The following is a 15,000-nucleotide window of genomic DNA, read 5'->3' on the forward strand; positions in this document are numbered from 1 at the left end:
TTCCTCCTAATCTTAATCCTCCTCTTAGGTCGTATTAAAGAGAAACTTAGAACAACCTTCACTACTTACTTACCCACCACCACCACCACCACCACCACCCACCACCACAACAACAACAACAACAACAACATTCCCTTCGCAAGGAGTAATATCCAGCTACTCGATATTCAGAGAGTAACACGGGCCGACAGAGCATCAGATTCCCCTCCTTCTTGGCGCACACGCACACGCACACACACACACACACACACACACACACACACACACACACACACACACACACACGCTTGCCCGATATTGCTTCACAGAAAATGAGGGAAGATAAAAAATGAAATCGGAAGGCCAGTTACTTATTGAAAATAGACGAGGAGGAGAACGAGGAGGAGGAGGAAAAAAGAGGAGGAAGAGGAGGAGAGAGGAAGTCTGATGAAAAGAGATCTGAAATTGATAAGAGGTAATGGAGGGAGGGAATGAATGACGAAGAGAGTGGGAGACGGAGAGAGGGAGGGGGAAGGGAAGCAGGAAGCAATATAAAAATCAAAGGAGATGAAGGAGGAATAAAAAGAATTAATGAAGGGTATCCAGATTCCAGCAACGATATAAAAAACAGCGATGAATGAGTCACTGGAGGATGGGAATATTTACCCGATACCATGGAAGTGAAGGGACGCGAGGTATTAGTGAGAGAATTAAATATAAAACGATGGAATAGATCAATAAATACGAGTTTTCAGAAGAGGACGTGCGCGTTTACAGTAAGATAACAGCTTGTATTTTACTACGACAAAAAGAAAAAGGAAACTGGAATGAATAACAAGAATCAACATTAGAAGACAAAAAAAAAAAGAGGAAATGAACTGATACTCTGAGAAAAGTGAAAAAAAGAACATGAATTTTATTACGGACAAAAGAAAAAGTTAAGAAAAAAAAAGGAAACAGGAATGGAAAACAGGAATCAACATGACAAAAAAAGAAAAAAAAAAGAATGAACTGATACCCTGAGAAAGAAAGAAAAAAAAATAACAACATACATTTTACTATGGACAAACAATACAATGCAAAATAAATAGGAGACAGGAATGGACAACAAGAATCAACATAGGAAGAAAAAAAAGAGATAATGAATTAATCACCTGAGAAAAAAAAAAAAAAAAAAAAGAGCAAACTGATTAAGTAAAAACATCGCGAGACACGGGAGGAGAAAATATCAAAAATATAAATTACAACACGGCTCTTGACTGAGGGAAATATTAGGAATGTATACGTAGGAAATAAAACATCACGAAAAACTCTGATAATTAAATGAGAGAAAATTAGAAGACTGAAACATGAGGACAAGAGAATAGCCGCAGTTATGAATACTTGAGAAGACTCCCACAGCGGCGCAGAATGAACCAAATGGCAGGATAACATATATAAACATTCAAGACAAAAGACGATGACAAGGAAGTAAAGAATTAAAATAGAAACCTTTAGAGTCTGAAAGGACCCACTCATTTCAACACACACACACACACATACGGACAAGTAAATAAGACTCTTGTAACCATTTCTCGCTCTTCTTATTCTTCTTATTATAATTTGTTATGTGTATTTTCCACCTGTCTTCCTCCTCTCTCCACCATCACGCTCCGCCGCCGCCGCCACCACCACCACCACCACCACCACAACCACCACCTCCTCCTCCACCTCCTTTCCTTGTTTTCTTCTCCATCTTTACTTCTTACGCTCCTCCATTCTTTCTCTTTCACAGCTTAATTCTCTTCTTTACCTCCCCCCACCTCCTCCTCTTCCCCCTTCTCTTCTCCCTTCGGCTCCTCCTCTTCTTTGTCCTTTCTTTTTTTTTCTTTTCCTCAATCTTTTCTTCTTACGCTTCTCCATTCTTTCTATTTCACACCTTAATTCTCGTCCTCCTCTCCTTCTCTCTTCCTTGTATTTTCTAACTCGCCTCCTCCTCTTCCTCCTTCACAGTCTCTTTCTCCTCTTCCACTTTCCCACCTGTCACCATCAACGCGCCACTAGTTTCCCGAATCGTACTGCGCCACACTACACCCATTCTCTCTCTCTCTCTCTCTCTCTCTCTCTCTCTCTCTCTCTCTCTCTCTCTCTCTCTCTCTGGGACAGCTCCGACTGGCCGGTCCTTCGACGCTTCCAAGCTTTCCTTTTTCCATTATCAATATTTCAAACGGACGCAGAGGATGAGTTAACTTTTAATTAATTACGGCCAAACTTGCACCAGTTTTGTGTGCCTCCTGAATTTTAAACGAGGCAGATCTATCAATATCTCGGCGGGTCTGCTCCTTGGTCCACCGGCCTGAGGGGTTCTCGAGGCTCCGTGCACCTGAACCTGAACCTGGACCCCCGTGAACACCGCAGCCTCTCCTCCACGTGGGATTTGAAGATATACACACTGCGAAGGCTGCAAACACTATACTTGAGCTCTCTTGGCGTCGAGGGTCAAGGCCACGCAAGCAGTTTATGGCCGAGTACGTGAACACCGCAGCTACGGCGTAGGAATAGGAAGGAACTGGTTCTCAGAGTGGTAGATCAATGGAATAGACTCAGTAATCAGGGTGTTAGTGCTGAGTCATTAGGGAAGTACAAAAGAAGATAAGATAAATTTATGGATGGTGATGATAGGTGGAAATACGTGCGTTTCATACAGGGACTGCCACGTGTATGGCTGATGGCTTATTGCTGCTTCCCTTATTTTTTTATATTATTATGTTCCTCCACGCGATACACAGACTGCGGAGGCTGCAGATACTGGAATTGACCCTCATAGCAAGCAGTCTATCACAAAGTACGCACGTTTTTTTTATATTTTTTAAGTAAGATGTTCTCCAGTCAAGGGCAACCAAAAGGAAGAATAAAATAAGAAAGAAAAATTCCACTGAGGTGCTGGTCCCTAAAGAGCGTAAAGGATTATCCAGAATTTGAGAAATGTCTTGAAACTTCCCTCCTGAGAGAGTTCAAGTCATACCTAAGGGGGGAATACAGAAGCAGGCAGGGAGTTCCAGAGTTTGTCCTTACCATGTGCTTACAAACTGACTTACGACAGCAACCAATACTAGTGGTCAGAAGTGTAGTAACTTGCTACACTCACTTCCACTGTCTGGCATTGCCTCTCAATTTTTAGTCCTATGATCTGTTGGCAGTTTGCTTCTACCCTCTGACTGCTAATGACAACAGGAAACTTACTACTTCTTATGAGTAATTTCAAACAATTTCACTGAGCACAAATAAAATAAGGCACTAGAAGGGTGAAACTAATAGATAATGTCCTTTTGCTGCTACTGGTGTCTTTCCATGTTATACTTACACTAGAGCATCCTATTAAGCTGAACGAGAAGCCGCAGCAGTCAAAGGGTTAAAATTCTTATCATCAACTCAGAACATGAGTAAGAGAACTTGAAACATTGCGGAAGGGAGTGACGGGTGTTACTAGATTTCTTAACGTGATTCTGCGTAGTCTTTCACAGTCCTTTCACGACCACCTACAGTCTTGTCACGACCACCTACCGTCCTCTCTCTCTCTCTCTCTTTACAACACCCAGGAAATATACTTAACAGCCACGACAGCAAAGTACACACGAGAAAATGCGAGGCACAAAAGAACCCTAAGTAGATTACTGGGCCGTCACAGACCGTACCCCTCCCTCCACCACCGCCACCACCACCACCACCGCATTGTCCTCCCTCTGCCCCACTGCTATAAACACCGCCTCGCCTTCCACACGGGGTCCAGAGACAAAGGTGTGGCAGCCAGGTAGCTTGTCTTGAGGGTTAATCTGTCTTCTCAATGCTCACTCACGCACGCACACACAAACAAAGGCAGGAGGCTAAACTACCAATATTATTTCTACACTCGTAAGGTCTAAATTGTTCTTCATTATCATCAGACCATCATCTTTAAGAGCATCCTTTATATTACTGTGACGGTGTATAATGCAGATTTCACATTTTCATCAAGCCATTAATTATTATCATCGCTCTCAGAATAACTATTGCAGCTTCCACCGTTCTGTCGCTCTATTGGTTACCTTTGTTTGAAGTATTGTTCTTTCTTGCATTTTTTTCCTCTTCTAACATTGTATTATCATTATTCTCACCATTACCATTGCACATTCCACAGATTGCCTTTATGTTTGTATTCATAATAGCTTTTAACATTATTATCATTATTATTATTGTTGTTATTATTATTATTATTATTATTATTATTATTATTATTATTATTATCATTATTATTATCATTATTTTTATTATCATTAACATTACTATTATTATTATTATCATTATATATCTGACATCCGCCACTATACTTTTTTTTTTTTTTTTCAGAATTGCTATTCGTGTTAGATGCCTCACAGCTATATCATTAAGGTGATTATCATAGTTTATCACAGTTCATCCTTCACTACAACAGAATTCACACTTTTTTCTCAACAGGTGAGGGAGAGTGGTCCCGTTTTCGAGGTATGAGGATCAATCACTCCCATGTCCGTCTGCCTGTGTAGCGATCATGACGTGGGCAGTACCCATTCCCAGTATTTCCATCACAGCCTCCCATCAGCAGCAGGTCGAGGACACTAAGAGGAGCGGAAGGTTACATTGGAAGTGCTTGAATCCCTCTCTTCCTCTCTCTCTCTCTCTCTCTCTCTCTCTCTCTCTCTCTCTCTCTCTCTCTCTCTCTCTCTCTCTCTCTCTCTCTCGCCAGCCAGGAAGCGAGTCCCCGCGCTCCTCAGCCACCAATCTTTCCCCGCCTTTCATGCCTCTTTGATCGTCACGGAATTTCTCTGATTATGCATCTCTTGCAGACTCCTCGCGGTGAAAATCTTTTGGTCGTACATCGCTTCTGCCAAGACATTCATTACCGCTGACGTTCACCACTACACTATTTTCTTCCTCCGCCTTGCATCTCGTCTCACCTCGTCTCGTGTCACTCCCTCACATCATTCCTCCCTCGCATGTCTGGTATATCACCTTCCCATCACCTCACATCATTCCTTTCTTTAATGCCTCGCACATCACTCTCCCATCACCTCATATCATTCCCTCCTTCCATGCCTTGCACATCATTTTCCCATCAAAATACATCTCACACATTCCCATCATTCCTCCCTGCACGCACATCATCCTGTCTCTTCCCACGCCTTCACATCATTCCCTCGTCACGCGTCCTGCACATCACATCAGGTTGGATTCAGATAATTTCAAGTAACTGAATTGACTTTAGTTAAGATTCTAATATCTATTGCATGTTGCCTCTATTCCATCTCATTCTTTACCATGATATCCAATCTCTCTCTCTCTCTCTCTCTCTCTCTCTCTCTCTCTCTCTCTCTCTCTCTCTCTCTCTCTCTCTCTCTCTCTCTCTCTCTCTCTCCCTTGCAGCTCAGACACTATTCTGGGAAAGCAGTCAGCGGGAGGCAATATGATTCGCTCCGCCACGTATGATTCAGAGTAATGATGATAATGGAGATGGTGATGGCAATGGTAATAACGATGGCGAGGGGTAGTGATGATGGTGAGTCTTTTCTCCAGCAGTACATTACCTCCAATTAATTAACATACATACACGTGTAATTCACCTATTCATAACTACTAATCAATGGATGCCTGTGTACTCAACCACTTTAATAGAGTTACCAGTGACAGCTTTTATCATTAGCACAACCTTCATTCCAGCTTACCAAGGACGGTGGAAGCCTTGCCGTGCCCTTCGTCAGTATAATTCACACCCACATCAACGCCTCTCCCTCTCCCCTCGCAGCTTAAAACTACAGATGTGTCTCCCTCATTGCTAATACGTCCACTCTCCTTATCTACATAATTAGGCCATAAAAAGTCCATCCGTCTTCATTTTTTTGGTAAATCTCTTTAATTCTCTCACCCTTCCCCTTCTCTCTCTCTCTCTCTCTCTCTCTCTCTCTCTCTCTCTCTCTCTCTCTCTGTGTGTGTGTGTGTGTGTGTGTGTGTGTGTGTGTGTGTGTGTGTGTGTGTGTGTGTGTGTGTGTGTGTGTGTGTGTGTGTGTGTGTGTGTGTGTGTGTGTGTGTGTGTGTGTGTGTTTATGTCTCCCTGAAAATAAAGCACCCTTCCCAGCCAGCAAGGTGCGCGTCACAGGTAACACATGTCACACTGCCACAATACATCCGCCACAACACTCGACACTCAACCCTCAACACTTTCCCGTCTTCGTTCCAAACTTTGCCGCCACAATTCAAGCTGTCACTCATCCTCCCTTGGCTTGTTACGTGAATCAATACGTCGCGACATCCGATCTACAATTCCGTCATGTCTGGTCTTGAACTTGAAACATTCCACCTTAAAGATTCTGTGGTATTTATTGGAAGAAGTTAAGGAGACGCCAGCCTGACCTGTAGAGCCTGTAGGTAGAGCAGCGCAGGTGGTTCCTACGTGGGCCAGTGGGTCAGCTGTGTGGTACGTAACGCATGGAGGGAGTTTTATTGAGTGACTGCGGGGCTGCGGTGACCTGTTAGGCACCATGCGGCAAAAAAACTTGTCCGGAGATAAACGAGATCAGCCTTCACCAGTTAATCATCCAGTGCGTGGGCGTGGCTGAATTGCAACACAGTGGCGCCAAGCCAACTGACTCCCACTGCCATACATGCAACGCGCCACGCGCCGACCAAATAAAAAAAAACGTGATACACAAGAACCATCACACCAGTATATTATCATCAAAGAGAGAGGATTGCATCTGTCTGTGTGTCAGCCACGCTTCCGTTCTCATCAAGTTCTCAGCGACGCAGGTGTCCTGGCGGCGAGGAATTCTTTCATTATTGCTGTCCGATTGCATTTCCAGGTGGATGGAACATGACGCAATCCCTGCCGGTTAGGGCTGCCCTGCCCTGTATGCCATGCCCTGCCCTGCCGTGCAAGGGACAGTGCTTGCAGTCTCTCGCAACTCACAAAACCTCACTCATCCAAGAGGCGGCGAAGCAGAGCCCTCTGTGTGCCGTCCCGTGCAGTCACCAACTGGCGCGTGGGTGTGATCTAATTTACTTCTCAGAGGAGCTTCTGGGTTCCTGGAAAGGCGCCGAATACTTCTGTGAATCTTCCACTGCTGCTCAGGGGAGGTGGTGGTGGTGGTGGCGGTGGTGGTGGTGGTCACCTCCCCTGTGGTTCTGTGGTTTGCAGGAAGCAAAGGTCAAAGTGGATGGTTTATATTATTGAGCTAACAAGCCATTCTGGAACTATTGTTATTATTTCTCACTGTGATGTCGAAACAAACCTGAGTGACCCGGATGTAATCATGAACTTATTCAACTTTTACTGGGGGGTAAAAAGCTCAACTGAGCGTCAAATTGCTCAAACTTTCACTGGGCGCCCAACTGGCGGGAGGCGGGCCAGCCCTAGTGAACCTGTGTGCGGGGTGCGAGAGAGGCGGGGCGGGGCCCGGTGGGGGGCGGCCACTCTGGCGCAGCGCCCCATTAGGCTTCCTCTTGCTTTATTCCATTCTTTTTTTACGGCTAGTCAGGCCACAAAGCCCTTGTGCATATTGTAAATGCGAGCGCAAAGGTCAAATGTGTGTGTGTGTGTGTGTGTGTGTGTGTGTGTGTGTGTGTGTGTGTGTGTGTGTGTGTGTGTGTGTGTGTGTGTGTGTGTGTGTGTGTGTGTGTGTGTGTGTGTGTGTGTGTGTGTGTGTGTGTGTGTGTGTGTGTGTGTGTGCGAAGGCTGACCCGAGAGATCGAACACGTGCACATTCTTCCATTTCACAATAATAAACCCCGTCAACTCAAGTGTTCTCATCAAAGCCTCGCCTTGCCCGCCGCTACCACCACCACCACCACCACCATCACCACCTCTCTTTGAAGGTAAACAAGCCCTACCTCCCGTCTTTCATCCCCAGTGACCTACAACACGTCTCGCCACACCCATGCCATACCCCTGACATGCCAACACAAACCCAACCCAGGACTAATAATTTCTTTCTCTACATCTTATTTTGTTTCCTTCGTTCCATCATATTCAACCTCGTTAACTTTCTCTTTTTACTTTTATATTCCTCGTTCACTTTTCCTTCAATCTTTTCACGTTATCCATACAGCAACGATTTCTTCAAACGCCAGTACATGTACGAGTATGTATGTTTTGCAGCCTTGACTGTCCTCTTGTGACAAATACACACTGTAGATAATATTGAAATAACATAAGAAGTTTCAGCAGACTGCTAGTGTAATTTATTAAAGATTTGGTTAGGTTAGGTTAGATTGTGTAAGGTTAGTTAAGGTTTAGATTAATTAAATTCATTACGTTAAATGTTGATTATTTCATTACGTAGATCACAATAAAAAAAAAAGTATATTTTGTCCAGAATAAAACAGTATCAAAATTGGTAGGCTAAGGTTATTTCCACAATCTCCTACACAGTTCCTAAAGGCTCCAGAATATAACACCTTTCACTAACATTAGAGTACACTGTATACGTACAATCTGCATCCTCTAACAGTAGTATACACTGCTTTACATGCCTCAGAATATGGAGTACCTTCCTTCTAACACATGTATCTTCTCCTTTACGCCGTCTCCCTGGAATGAGGAGTTGGCGCCATGTACGAGTCTCCTCCGGTTGTTTCTGTGCCTTGCATGTGCCTCTGTGACTCCCATCCTTTGCAGTTCTAGCACCAATCCCTTTATCTCTCTCTGTCTTCCCTTCGATCTTCTTCTCTCAATTAGTTTTCTCCAGGTTCCTTTAATCGATGACCACCTTCTAACACAAGCATATACTGTTACCAAAGATCTCATAGTATTGCCTTTCCCTAACACTGCAAACTGCTTCCCAAGTTTCCAAAAGTCTGAGATAAAATTTTCTCCGACAACAACCATTTCCTGACCTTTGACCGCCAGCGTGTGTTTTGCAAAGGTGGCCCCAGTGCTGGTCATCCTTTCTAAGCAGCAAGGCGGGATATTTTCTTGCTGGCATACAGGATTGAGGGTTCTGGCACTTTCTTTATTGATTTTATCTATTGTTATTATCTGGGGTGGATTTTTTTTTCCTCTCTCTCTTGAATGGATTGAAAGTTTGTGGTAGTTTAATGTTTGGGAAATTTATATATATATATATATATATATATATATATATATATATATATATATATATATATATATATATATATATATATATATATATATATATATATATATATATATATATATATATATATATATATATATATATATATATATATATATATATATATATATATATATATATATATATATATATATATATATATATATATATATATATATATATATATATATATATATATATATATATATATATATATATATATACATACTTTGTTCGTTTGTTATTTTCATTGGTGTTTTGTTTTCCTTCCTATTTTCATTGGTATTTTTATGTATTATTTCTATCTGAAGTGCATTTTTTTCCTCACTCTTGGGTGGACTGAAAGCTTAGGGTAGTTTAGTGACTGGAAAAGTTCACTTATTTATTTATTTATTTTTTTTATTCGCTGCTATTTTCATTGTTGTAAGTACTGTTTCTATCTGAAGTATTTTTTTCTTTACTCTTGAATGGACTGAAAGGTTAAGGTAGTTTGGTGAAGATGTTTAGAAAAGCTTCATATGAAATTTGTTCGTTGCTAGTTTCATTGTTTTTCAAATACTGTTTCTATCTGAGGAGCATTTCTCCCTCATTCTTTTTCTTTCTTTACTCTTAAACAGACTGAAAGGTTACGGTAGCTTGGTGAAGACATTTGGAAAAGTTTGATACATGCTCTCCTTGGCTTTATTCCCACTGCTGGTTCCCTTGTGGCGAGTGTATTAATCCCGCGGTGGACGGCCATTGTTCCGCGCCTAAATCTATTAACTGAGATGTGTGTGGCGGCTCCCTTCCATCACCAACTCTGCCACTCATCAGCGGACTTATAATTGAACTCTGCGTCCTGTCCAATGGCTTCTCATGACTCCACTCTGCCTGTCTTTATGTCACTTTGACAGACGATCTCACGCGAGGGGAACAGAGCGGACCGTAGCTGCTTCGCCCATCACTGCACTGTGCGCCCTGCTGGAAGACGCCTCTTGGGCCGGTATTCTGAAACGCTTTGCTCTCTCACTACGACTATTTTCGAAGGCCACAGAGATGATTAGCCTGGTTCTCAAGAGTGTTTTTCCTGTTTATAGTGTAGAAATCTTGTTAATCTGTACCCTGAATCGTAAAAACACCCTCCAAAACCCGTGCAATTTCACCTAGAGTCTTATGAAAGTAGAGGTGAGAGAGAGGAGCGTTTCACAATACGGCCCCTTGTTGCTTGCAGGATAAGATCAGGAAGATATGTTACCTGGGAACGAATGTCTCCAGTCCGTCATCTCTTTACAGGCAAACATCTCGCCTTCCTTTATATTTCTTCGTATCTCTCTTTACGACCTGGACAAGTTTGAAAGAAGAATATCTAGTCGTTTCCAAAAGCCGTGGGAACTTTTTAACAGCACGAGAATCTTTACGAGCCAGCAAAGACGAGAAAGTTTTAATTAAAGTATATGATAAATCCGTCTCTTTCACCTGATTCAGTTTGTGTTAGTGAATAAATAGTGAATAAATAAACGCTAGACGCGGCGGCACACACGCGGCTGCTGACGGCAACACGCTCACTCACTAGTCACAACGCGCCAGACTTCGCCTCGGTTCCCGCCTGCAGTCCCTCCACGCGTGACCTTTAAGGCTGAGTAAGAGCATATTGCCTTCCAAGCCAAGTCGCACCTGCTTGAAATAGTTCCCCTCCTCAGCTCAGCAAGGACTGTTTATTTACAAAGATGTACCTCAGGTGATTTCTACACTAACGTTTGTTGCCTCGATGGTCTGTGAAGTATCAAAGAACATCAAGGCGGGAATTACACACAATTACTTTGACCTTCTGACAGCTGTGCCTTCCGAGTGAATGACTTTACTGGGTTATGAATGGTAGGGATTGGAATGGACAACTTGCTTGATAACCTGCTCTAAAGACTTGTACAAAACGCGGTATAGGGTATGGGAGGGGAGTGGGATTCGAGGTAGAGTATGAGAAGGCAAGGGGACACAAGGGAAGGGTATGGGAGGGCAATGGGACACAAGGTAGGGATACTGTTTCGCTCTCCGGTAACCAACGTGGCCTGTGTGGGATATTAAGTTACCCCGGTTGGTGCAGGGCCGGGATGCCTTGTTTCCGTTTTGTCTCAGCTTGAAAGGGCCTTCCCCTCGCCGACAACAACCTTGGCAGAGTAAGCGGATGAAGAGCGGGGAGGGAGAGGACGCGGCTCGACTCAGCATTAGTGGCAACTCCTGGTAGTGGTGGTGGTGGTGGTGGTGGTGGTGGAAAGTGAAATGCGCGCTTACCACACAAGGGAAGCTCAGTAAATAATTGGGGAAAGTTACTGAATATTATTGCCGGGTGGTACTGAACGCTGGCAGAGAGTAATAAATAGTAAACACTGGTAGAGCAGATGAACACTGTTGTGGAGTACTATTGAACGCTACTGGGATTATAACTGAACGCCATAAAGAAGTGCTGAAAGCTGGTGGCAAGTTGTCCAGCGCCATGCCGGACTGGTGGAGTTACTGAACAATATCAAAGGGTAAGTGAACGTTCTTTAAGTTTTCCACAATGTTTGGTTTGAGCAGCATGCTTGTATTCCCTTATAAACAACGTTGATTAAATTTATGATGGATTAAGACGCACATAACGAAACCTATAAGACATGTTTCACTATGTATTTAGCTTTTCCAACACCTGACGTGACCTGACCGGTGCCTAAATACGATATATAAACGTAAACAATTTAAGTTTTCAGGCAAATATTTCCCATCGGGCGAAAGTGACGCGAATGAGGGAGCCGAGTGGAGAGCTGGGGTGAGCAGTGAGGGGGTGAAGGGGCTTGGAGCCACAACTCCCTGGACAGGTGTGTGGGAGGCAGGTAATGGGTCTGCACCAGCCTGTGTTCCTTCCTCAACGCTCCCCTTCACTCCACACTATTTCTAAAACATCGTCTTTTTTTTTTTTCTCTGTTTAACACTCAGGTATTAGTAAGCCGTCATTGATGAAAGACTAAGCTAACTTCTAAGGTCATAATCATTAATCATAATTGTCCAGTATCAATTTTACACACACACACACACACACACACACACACACACACACACACACACACACACACACACACACACACACACACACACACACACACTTAGTCGTGATATAACACCAATTATATTTATTTTACTCAAAAGGTCAAAAGTTCCCTGAGCCCTTGAGGACGAGGACGCCCACACACACTCAGCGGCGACGTGCACACACTCTGAGGCGGCGACCCGTATTCGTTAACGTGCAGGAAGACGGTAATGACCTCACCTGAATACCTTACTTGTTAATTAGTGAATCCCATTACCAAGATTTTCTCAATCGGCTGACTCCCCAAGCTAATGATGCCACGAAATGGCTTCCTGTTCCTGTCGCCGCCATCAAGGGCGCCGCCCCCCGCCACGCAACGGTCTCGAGGATGCTCTCCACCGCTCTTCACAGTGATCGCTGCCAAGGTCAACGACGTGGACTATTGACATGAAGAGGCAAGACTCCCTTAAGGACGGAAGCATCGCATCTGTGAGGCGAGTGTACAGAGCTGTCTGGACGCGCCACACAGACAGACAGACAGACAGACAGACAGACAGACAGACAGACAAACACACACACACACACACACACACACACACACACACACACACACACACACACACACACACACACACACACACACACACACACACACGGGCAGGTGAGGCACTGGCATACACGGTGGAAGTGACGAAACCCACACACAGGTACACACGGCGGAGAGATGTGCTGCCTGCGGTGACGTAAGGTGACTCGGGAACACCTGCTCCCTCCTCAACACACAGTCTGGCTGGAGGTCGTGATGTTTGTTAGGGAGAGGAAGAGATTTAACCCGCAACACTGGCCTGGATGGAGGGAGTATGGCTGTACCTGAAGCCTGGGAGTGAAGGGTTCGTCGCCCACTGTTTGTTCTCACGCGAGGCAAAAGCTGCTTTCTGAGGTCAGGAGTTTAACCACTAACATAATGAGGGAATAAAACTATTGGCCAACTTTTCCACCAGTCAGATTAGTTGGTGAAGGAACGAGTAAGTTTGGTGCGGCGAGCCGAGAGAGGGAGGTCAAGCACTCAATATGTTTAGAAAATTTATCAAAAAGAGATTGGGGAGAGAGAAAATTAAGTGAGACAGAGTGTGGCGTACAGAAAGTCAGGAGAAAAGCGGAGATGTAACAATGAGAAGCAGTGTGGCAGAGAACAAAAGTCAGTTAAAAAGGAAAGTTTCGGTAGGAAAACAGCAATACTAAAACAGTTATTCAGTGAAAAGTACAGCCTCCATTTATGAAATCCAACTCTGCCCCACCACCGGGTATCATGTGCATGTATATGATTTGACTCTCGTTGAAGAATAATCAAAACAGCATGAACACTAGCGAGAACAGTGAAACAAGTCCTGGGTCGGTGGTGATGGTAATGGTGGTGGTTGTGGTGGCGGTGATGGTGACGGCGCCCTAATGGTGACCCTGAGAGCCTCACAGCTACACACAGGCCACAGCGACACCTGAGCCAGATGGACGACAGGGCAGAGGACCCCACCTGAGCTGCGCTACTCAAGGCAAATGGCTGGGCTTCACTTCCATGACACGCCGGCCAAGCCTTGCAATATCCTTAATGCTCCAGACTCGGTATCCAAATACAAAGGAACACAAAGGAAGCACAAGTATCAGCCCGCTTGTTGACCTTTACGAGGCTGTTTGCAATAAGCTACACTAACACAACCCGTAAAATTATTCATTGTTGTTATCAATTGTCATTCGTGTACTCACTGATGGTACATTCACCAGTAACGTATTATTTCCCCTCCTGCAGCAATACGACCGTTAAATGCCAGGAAGATCGCAGAACGTGCTTTCAAATTAGGACTGAACACTCCTATAAATACTCCCCGCCACATCACGAGGAACAAGTGCTGCTTTGATGCTTGTTTCCCACGGGACAGGTTTTGCTCCTTGTTCATTGCGGCAGTGAGTCTCCCAGGGCAGCGTGCACGCTGAGGTGGCGGCAGCAGGTGGCGGCTGCTCCATCACCACCACCTGCCAATTTTCATCCTTCACCTGCCCAGTAACGTAAAGTTTTCTCCTTTTTCTTCCATGCGAGGCTCTCATCGGGTGGCGGACACTTTCCCCGGCGTGTGAAGGCACCGTGGCACCGGGAGAAAGGAAGCAGTGAACCATACACTGCAGCCGTGGTCCATAACAAGTCCCAACTCTGGGGTTTAAAGGGATGATCACCCACCCACCCACCAACCCACACACACATACACACACACAACGCGCACACACACACACACACACACACACACACACACACCACACCACACACACACACACACACACACACACACACACACACACACACACACACACACACACACAGGTCTCTCTAAAATTAGAAATAACTTGATATTTGCAACAAGGTGAAACACGACAAAGGTTTGGCTGATTAACATTGTTGGCGTGAGCTGGATGGCACACACAGACCAGAGTGACGTATTATCCATCCATCTCACTCACATGAAAGGCTGCAGTAATGAACGATCCAGGCATCCGTGCGTCAGTATTCGTTTCCTGCACCAGGCGTCACCAATACACATCCGGGGCGTTAACAACATTTACGTAACTCAATCCATCTCGACATCTTCAAAGTCAAGAGTAAATGATTCAAGTCTGGCGAGTTTTTTCCTCTTTCTAGAATGACTGGAAGATTTATTTTTTCGCTTGCAAGTCTGGTTTCCTTGTTTGTACTAATGATGCTGCGTATACCTGGTGGCGGCGCAACACCTGCTGGGGAGCCACGCTGGAGGGGCGGCGCGGCGACATGGGATTGGCGCGCTGCCCACGTGTGAAACTTATTTTTTTGCGATA

General features: G+C 44.5%; 1 protein-coding gene across 13 annotated transcripts in view; it reads right to left on the reverse strand.

Moving 5' to 3' along the window:
* Positions 1–15,000, reverse strand: part of LOC135111698 (oxidation resistance protein 1-like) — a 207,184-nt gene that overhangs the window by 132,216 nt on the left and 59,968 nt on the right. The gene's annotated exons all lie outside the window — the stretch shown is intronic.

Source organism: Scylla paramamosain, chromosome 22, assembly GCF_035594125.1.
Source record: "Scylla paramamosain isolate STU-SP2022 chromosome 22, ASM3559412v1, whole genome shotgun sequence".
NCBI classification, from domain to species: Eukaryota; Metazoa; Arthropoda; class Malacostraca; order Decapoda; family Portunidae; genus Scylla; species Scylla paramamosain.